This window comes from Pygoscelis adeliae, unplaced genomic scaffold, assembly GCF_000699105.1.
Source record: "Pygoscelis adeliae isolate BGI_AS28 unplaced genomic scaffold, ASM69910v1 Scaffold168, whole genome shotgun sequence".
Taxonomy (NCBI): Eukaryota; Metazoa; Chordata; class Aves; order Sphenisciformes; family Spheniscidae; genus Pygoscelis; species Pygoscelis adeliae.
The window spans coordinates 5,395,410-5,404,859 of NW_008825566.1; positions in this window are offsets into that span (position 1 = coordinate 5,395,410).

The window sequence follows — 9,450 nt, forward strand, 5'->3', positions numbered from 1 at the left end:
GTTTGAAGCAGAAACATTTGTGATTCGGTAATCACTGAGGCTAGACCATAACACTGTTGTGTGAATCAAGGGAGCATTCCCTTCTCAGGACACTAAATCAATTTTACTAAATTATGTTAATATTTAAGCAGGAAAAATACTTAATGACTCCCGTTATCTAGTCCAGATGGATTGATTTCTTTTCCTAAGAGTGCAGTTTATGAAAATATTGTCTAAACTAACTGTGAGAGTGCTAGAAGAACATACACTGTATGATTCTTATGTATAATTTAAATAGCAATTTCAAGGCTCCAGTTCTACAGCTGTTCAACATATAAAATTCTCACTCAGCTCTGCAGTTGGAGGAAATTCAGTAGAAGTGATTCTACAATTTATTTCAGTAGGTGTTTTGACTACAAGGGGAGAACAAAATTGGCCAACAGTATTTGTAAAGTGCTTTTGGATTCTTGGGAGTGAAGGCACTGCAGTGTAAATTGTTATCATTTTTATTAGCTGGAGCACTCCCCCCATCCCAAATTCTATAAGAAATCTCCCAGTTTTAAAAAATTTGTAGCTGTAGTCTCATTCTGTGGTCCTTCTGTTAAAGATGAGCCCCCATGTAAACAGGATTGCAACAGTTATAGAACTGACGCTGTATATAACGAGAGCCAGTATGGATCAGTAATATAGCAGAAAGGGTTTTAGGGCAAATTCCTTTTTGCTTTGCCTTTGGCCTCATGACTTTTGCATTCCAGTTGTAGACAGTGGTGACAGCTTCTCTCCAAGATTATTCCATAGATTGAGGCTAAGGTATTCTCCAAAATTATAGGGCTTCATGGTCAAAGTCCTGCAGAAGTAGGGTTTATAAGCTGTATCTATGCTAGTAAATTAAACCAGGGTCTGTTCCCTGGATCTGAGGCCAGCTGGCATGATCTGGCCACATCTATGCTATTACACTCTCTTACTTTCCAAAACAGAGCGGCTGAATCCAAACTGCCTATTGGGAATGATCTTTGGCCCATGCTAATTTCCAAATTGTTCCAGTGATTTTTTGGAAGAGTGCTAGCATTCACCAGCCAAAACCGTGTCAGGGATTTTTTTCTAACAATTTAACAATACAGACAGCTGAGTTCCAGTGCCTGGACTATGTGCTGACTCTGTTTTAATTTCTTAGTCTAGATGTGCTTTCTATCTCTTCCCTGTGCTTTCTATTTCCTGAGCAAATGCTCTACCTACAGGATACCATATCAGTGGAAACAGTTTGTCATCTGTCGTCAGAATAAAACTATGAACTTGCTTGAGGTCTTGAGTGGACAGAGATGTCTACTGTGAAATCCTGAGTCAGGTGTCGGAGACACCAAACACATCCCTTTTTTACAGTCAAGCTGTAGACAGCTCCTCACCCAGGATGAAGGCTGAGTTCAGAAATCTACCATGGATGGCCAGCTGGAGCCAGGTGCCTAACTTCTAGGTACTGCATCACTTGATACACATGCTCTCATCTCAGTATATTTATTAAAAAGTATTTGAATAAAGTTGCAAATGCATTTTTTTCCCTATATTTTTCCTTAACTTTGCATGACTGATACAGCAGCTTTAGTAATGTTTGTGTAATTATATTTGTGCATGAAAGACTGTGATATATATCAATATTTACATCTGTCCATTTATATATAAAATACATGCTCAGGAAAAGGCTGGAGGGAGAACATGTGTGCAAGAGAGTGCCATAAGGAAAGCAAAGATAAGTATTTTTGAAAATCTATTGACATAGTCTTCTCAAACATTTTTAATATTATAGTAAATACTTTCCAATTTTATGTTACTTTGTATATATCTTTGCTTGTCTTCCAAATGCATAATACATTTGTGGAAAAATGCAATATTTTACGTCTGACTAATATAGTGAAAATATGCAAAAATGTCTAGTCATAAAAGCTCTTCTTTGGGGCTGGAGAAGACTCAGGTCATCACGGCTACATCAAGATTCACATTTCAAACAGGCAGTTATCTGGGGGGGTATTTTTGCTGTTGTTATTTCCCCTTTTACAGACACTAATACCCCACTATTCTGTTTATGGAGCAATTCACATCAACTTCAGGCAAAATCAGGATGGATAGTTTTAACAGTTTAAGTAGGCAGTTTTCATAAATGTAGTTGACTTCAGATGAATCTTTCTGCCTGCAGAACTATTGGCTTTGATAACCCACAGCTGATGAATGACCACTTACAGCTGAGGAAAGCAAAGCTGATTTTAGGCTATGGTTGTCCATAGCCTAAAAAAGAGATAGTAGTAGAAGTTTCCAAGGACATAAATGGGTGGAAGGTGGGCAGTTCTCACTGATTTTCTACCCTTTTTCTACCCTTGAAAAGAGAATGAAAGGCAATACACAGCAGTGCTACTGTCAGGGGAGCAGTTTGGTTCTGATCTCTAGAGTATGAGTGCTAAAACTCAATGAACAAGGTGAATGAAATTAGGTGAATGAAAGGCCGGCTTTACAGAGATTTAGGGAATATTATTACAGTAAGATTATGGAGACAAATGAAGTCTCATCAAGTAAAGGCTAGGTGCAAGTGTAAGCTACTTTACAAACAATTAGACGCAAAATAGAAGTTCTTAGTTATGGTACTGACTTGGAAAAAGCAATCTGAACACACAAATTTATTGCAGAGTTTTAACCTGATACATATTTGGTGTCTTAGAGAAAAAAAAAAACTACTTATGCATATGAAATGCCAAAATGCCACATCAAAATTAAACTTAATGGAACAATTATAACTGAGATCTAGATTTTCTTTTTTGCTGTGCATTTCTTGGACTGCCTGTTGTGCTTGCGTGCAGATGAATCCTGCCTCATTCCCTATGTACCCTTCAGTATTTGTTAACATTGTAATTTGAGAAAGTAAGACTTGTATTTTAAAGTATATACATGAGTCAATTTTGGTTGAAGATAATAATCATCTTTTAAGCGAATTTACAGAGTTGTAGAAAAAGTGATCTATCATAGACACTTTAGCTTATGTAAATGTCAGAGTAATGTCAATAAATGTAAACGTCGGATTTCAAGGGAAAGGGCCAAGATGCTTTGACTGTGGTGGGAATTGTCATTTCTAGAGCTGGAATATTTGTGTGGTTTTCTTTTTTTTTACTATTCTACCAAAATTTTAATAGGCTATGAAAAGATTATCTTAAAACTTATGAAACTCCAGGGATAACACTTTAAGTCCAACAGATGAAAATCTTCTGAAGTTCTCAGGACCTTAAAGTATAGATTTAATGGACACTACATTCCAGCCAGTTAGAGTGGTCCAGCCAGCAAGCATTTTAATGAAAACACAACTACATTATATGTGCTTGTGTTAACTCTGTAATGATGCAGATGTGTTTGGGTATCTGCGTGGGTCTATGTTACCTACGCTCCATGTTTTCATACATTTCTTCTAGGGTTAGACCTAACATTCAAACTTGAGAACATATTAATCAAAACTGAAATGCCAAGCAAATGTTTTTCTTCTTTCCCCCAAACACGTGCTTCTACCCTTTCTTTCATACAAAACTGAGCCAACACCCAGGCTGCACAATACCTCCACAATGATAGTTTTAAGATACGATAACTTGTGGTTTACCAATCCAAAACCACTTTCAGACATAGATAGGAAAGATTCCCAATGTGTGATGCAGAAATTCCCTCTGGCAATAATAAGACCTGATATAGCAGAACTGAAACTCAACTTTCCAATGTGGTAATGACACTTCTCACTCAGGAAGAACCAAACAGAAGACTTCAGATAGAGACGTTTCAGATAGCATGGAGGTGACCTTAGTCTGTTCTAGAAGATTTCTAGTTTGTCTTTGTTTATATATAATGGGACTTGAATAAACAAACTCTACAGGAATTAAAAAACAAAACAAAACAAAACACCACGGAATACTCTTGGTGCATTGTTTCAAAACCTTCTAAAATACCTTAAAAATGCTTCTTGAAACTTTTTTGATATGTACAGAAAGGATAGTGGTATGATGGCTGTATATAAAGATTTTATTTCACTGATTTACAACGACCAGCTTAAACTTCCTATTTTTACTATGACATGTCACATTCAAACCCTTACTTCACATCAGTTACACATCTCCATTCACACAAAAAATACTATTACAACAGACTTTTGAAATTATATCGATTGTTTTCAGTGTTCTCAATAGGTTTGATAAGTTAAACAGAAATCAAGACTTGTCATCCAAGATGTGTTTTTTGGAGAAAGGAGCTATTCAGCTAACTCTGTTGGGATAAGGAAAGAACAGGAACAATGGGAAGAGCTGTGCTCAAAAGTCATACAAAATTATCGGGAACATTTTATTTGGTGAATTGACTCTTCCCAGGTTTAAAGGCTTGTATCAGCTACAGCTGAAGTTGATTAGAATTTTTCTATTATTTCCTGGATATTAGGAGTAACCAACAACCCCCCGGTGGGAAGGTATTATCAGTTCCTATTTTCATCCCTATGTAAACTTGCAAAAGTATAGACATTAAATATGAGCAAGAGAGAGATGTGCCTTGTGTACTTGTTGGAATATGGGAATATGCCTACAGGTGGGAGCTCTAGAAGGTTAATTTCAGCAATAGATGGCTTGTGTTAATTGCAAATTTTGAATTTGTAACAATATAATTCCATCATTTCTATAAAACAATATTTAATATACAACAAACTTTCACCACATAAACACATTAAAAACACCTTTTTATAGTTCCAAGAATTGATTACAGGGTTCTCATAAAAACATTTTCATAACTAGAATCTTAATACAGAATGATTTTTTTCTATGCCAAAATACATTTAGATGGTAAATTGTTTGTAGAAAAAGATACAGAGAGAAATGGGGTTTGCTGGCATATAATCCATCTTATTTCATTCTTTCATGGTCAACTTTAAAGCAATATCTAAAATGTTTATCATAAAATACTTTATTGTTTTATCCAGAGTCTTAACCAGAAGAAAAAAAAAAAAGGTTAATTGGCTTATTCTCTGTTTCAGTGTCTCTCAGGCGTGCCCAGAACAGCACTTACCCTCTGTGCATACTGCCTTGACCATAACTACCTGTCGAGGGTTTTTTTGAAAGACATAACATTCCCATTGACTTTTAAGCTTTGGGTGCCCACAGAATGAAGAGTGGATTCACTATAATAGCTGAACTGCATTTACCAAATGCAACACTGGAAAAAAAAAATCCACATAAAAACACGTAGGAAGATTGATCACACAATTTTATTAGAGTCTTTTGAACAATTGCATTATGTTGTTCCTTTATTTAAAAACTCTTGCAAAAAAAGACATTGGAGTGGACTGGTTTCAACCCTGAGCATTAACACTGCATATCAAGTACTGTAGTAAAGAAGCTGGTTAAGTTTGTAGCACTAGCACAAGTCACTGATATTAATCCTCTAGGTGATCAGGTTTTTACAAAAAAAATACATAGTTTTCAATAAATAATGCTTAAATTTTACAACTTTGATACAGCAATGTCATACACTGTTTTGACACATACTAAACTCTGCATGCTATATAGTCTACTAGAAGACAAAACTTTGCCATGCATTTTCTTTTTCTAGTGCTAGAAAACACTTTGTCCTCCAGTGCATTGCCTCAAGCAGCCTTACCATCTTCCTTCTCTCACAGCAATAGGCCGTGCACTGGCATGCAAAAACCTCAAGAAAAGGTTTCCCCCCCACCATCACTCAGACTTCTAAACAAAAGTACTTTTCAGCTTTTCCCCCCAAGACCTGGAGTGGCTATGAAAACTAATTTCATGTGGCCTTGAAAAGTCTTTGAAATTACATATTTTAAAAGTGTCATGCTTGAAAAACTGCTCTAAAACATTCAATTTCCCCCACCTGTGGCCATCATGCAACATCATTGAAATGTTGTAACCATCAAAAGTCCCACACTGGAAAACAGGCCTCCATTTTAAAACAGCCCACCAAAAAAATAAAAGGAAAGAAGAAAAAAAGTATCACAGCATTTATGTAGACTCCAAAACGCCAACATATGTACAAGAGCAAAACCAGATACAAATTGTATATGAACTAACAATGGCATATAACTCTTCTCCCTGGCTTCGCCAGGAGTTGAGGCAAGTTGGTTTTGGAGATAAGCAGGACGATGGAAACAAAAACAAATTGTGACAATGGGAGTTCCTGGATTAATCATTATTATTTGATCAAATTTCTTCAAGCGGTAGATCGGTGTCTTGATTTTCTTGGAAGTGGGAATTATCAAAATCTAAAGCCCTAATTAATAACATATAATTCTAAATCAAACCTGTTTCTGAGTATTCACAAGTCTTAGAAGTTTGGCGCCCTTGCGCTTTTTCATCCTGCAAGATTGCACTTCACAGAAAATCCAGATGTTGTAGCTAACCACAAAAGAAGAAATTTGATTAATTAATAAGGATTGAAACCTCCATTCTCACACTTCCAGGTTGTTGTTCATCATTGAAAACCATTCACCCCTTTTTATCCATATTGCTTTAGGGGTTTCCTTGTATCTATAGAAGTCATTCCTTTGAAATTGCTGTCAATCACAATTTTCTAAGAGTTTTTAAAATATTCCTATCTTTGCACTGGCATAAGTATTGGGTTTTCTAAGAGAATCTCAACCCAAAGAAGGTATTACTTTTATACATGAAATATTACGAACTTTTGTTTCCCTTTTTGTAAGTCATTCTACACTTTCTGCACATTTGTGCTTTATATTGAATATAAAAATAGGTCTTTAAAACTCTATTTACTTTAAACTCACTAAAAAACTACTTGCTTGTGAAATTCTCTTACAAATTCACTGCATCCATGTAGAGAAGATAAAACTAATTAGGCAGTTAATTGGTATAGGTAGTGTGCAAAAAAATTAAGAAAAACCAAAAACAATCACAGCCTTCGATGTGGGTGAGGGAAAAGGAAATAAATCAAAGGAATACAACTGTATAGTAGGGGAAATGTAAGGCAACTCATTGTATTAAGTTTTTGTTGTTTTTTTCCTGGCCATGCTTGCAAACGAAGGTTAGGAGGAACTAAGACACCTATCCTGCCAGCAGCCCTTGAGGCAAAAACTCCCATTAAGCTCAATGAGAATTTTTTTTTTTTTAACCAGTGCAGGTTTAAGGCCTTACTAGGCAACAATTGTGAAGATGTAAAAAGGAACTTCATGAACTGTGTTGAATATTAAACACCTAAAAATTATATGGCCCTGACTTTGACCCCACACCAGTTTTACCTTGGTGTAACAACAGAGTTGCACTTTCCTCAAACAGGCATGAGTGAAGGATCAGACTGCACGCATGCAAATCACATTCAATAGACTTGAAGAAGTTTCATCTGAACTTCAGTTCAGACAGTGAATGCCTAAAGAGCATGTAGCACTTAAAGGATGCTTGGAATGAGTCTTTCTACCACATTTGTAAAAGACCGCACTTAAAGGAAGAAAATATTTCTTAGTTGTGGTTCTTTTAAAAGGAAGAGAGGAAAAACATAATAAAAACAACAAAAGGGGAAAATGGTAAGTTTACAAAAAAAGTTCATTTTAAAATTAAAAAGAATCATCATGTTTGATTAGGTTTTACATTGAGTTGACATCCTCAGTGTTACCAAATAAAAAAGCTCATTTTTCTCCCTTCTATCACTGAGTCCTATTACACTTAGAGTAATATTGTACAGAGACAAACACAAAGAATGTGGAAAAAAAGGCCACAGGAGATACTAAGCCTGCAACAGGACTGCTCTAGCAGGTCAACAAGGATTCCTATGCACACTAAAAAATAAAAGGAAAGAGAAACAGAAGATATAACTATTATTACATGTGACAAAAGCAAAAAATATGAGAGTAGCTTAGCAGATGCTATTTCTCATGATTAGAAGATTGTTTTCTACTCTCACTGAGATCAGCAGGAGCTTAGGCATTCAACAGCATCAAACTTCAGCCCTAAGTGTAGTGGCTTAAACAGAACACTACCTAATTTTTCCTTGAGCAGTATGCAACAATAAACTCTGAAATAAAAGAAACTCTGCTGTCTGGACAAAAATTGTCTCCCTGCACCATATACCTTCACTCAAAATATTCCTCTGATATAGTATTGTATAATTCCCATCTAGAAAAAAGAAAAGATATACTTCTGAGTGGGTATTATATTCTTTGACTAAAGTAGACCTGTTGCTCTTTTAAAATATGACTGACTGCTCTATACTTGGATCCTTTAAATCAGTTGTCCTTGATTAATATTTTAAATGGTAATTTTAAAAACACCTTCCAAAAATATACGCAAGTCAAAACTTTTGTAGGCTGAGACACAGACCTTATTACAATGCAAACTAAATGCAGCCCATATTTGACCATAATCATTCATAACTCATTGAACATCTGTAAAGCACAAATGTTTAATGACACTGCCTATTATCACTTTAATAAACAAGGATGCATATCAGAAGAAAGGGACTGGAAGAACAAGTCCACGTACTCTCATGATAGCTTGAAGAATTACTAAGAGAATTTTGGCTCAGTTTTAAGACTTAGAACCTGATCAACTTACTCCATCACCCTAGCCCAAAAATGGATTTTCGATAGCAGGATAGTGAACAGCTAGGCTAGAGCACTTCAGTGTATCTATTTTCTTTCACTCTTTTGCCTTAGAAGAGATAAATGTCATTTGTTTTCAATCTGATTTCTAAGTTATTACATGGAGAACACACTAATCATTTGAGACCAAAAACTGAAAATTCAAGAAACTCTGTTTTATTGAGGACTATCCATTGCCAAGGATATCTTGTATATTGTAATTAAGTTTGTTTTAAAACACAGTTTCTCATAAAGAATTATCACAATGCAAGACATAAATTTGAGTTCCCAGATATGCTATATCTCTTTTCTGATAGCAAAGATTTAGGCCAAACAACTTTTATTTAGAATCATGAGTGTTTTATTATTATTATTATTATTAGAAAGAGATCAGATTATATTAATCATTTTACTACCAGTTTAACTAACCTAAAGTAAGATATCTCACCACTTAAATGCCTAAGAGTTGTCTTTGATTAAACATAACATGCATGCAGGTTTTAATGTTATGTTTTATTATGCCTTACAAATGTGTATGCAGGATTTTCATTTCAGCAAGTCTGAAAGCCTGTAGCAGTGGTTGCCACCAAAATACCAGCACAGTGAATTGTCCCTGTAAACAGCTGGATCATTAATTAGTGGAGAAAAAAAAAAAAAAATTACCAATGCCTATCAGATAAAAAGTAAACTTCTTGAGAAACAAACTTCCACCTTGTGAGTCTGTTTATTACCATCAGCAGTTATTTCAGAGCGCGCAACTGAAATCTGATGGCTCCTAAGGTAAAAAAAAAACAAAAACAAAACAAAAAAAAAAACCGCACACTGACAAAGTCTGCTCACCTACAGCAGAAGCTCGTACCCCCCCT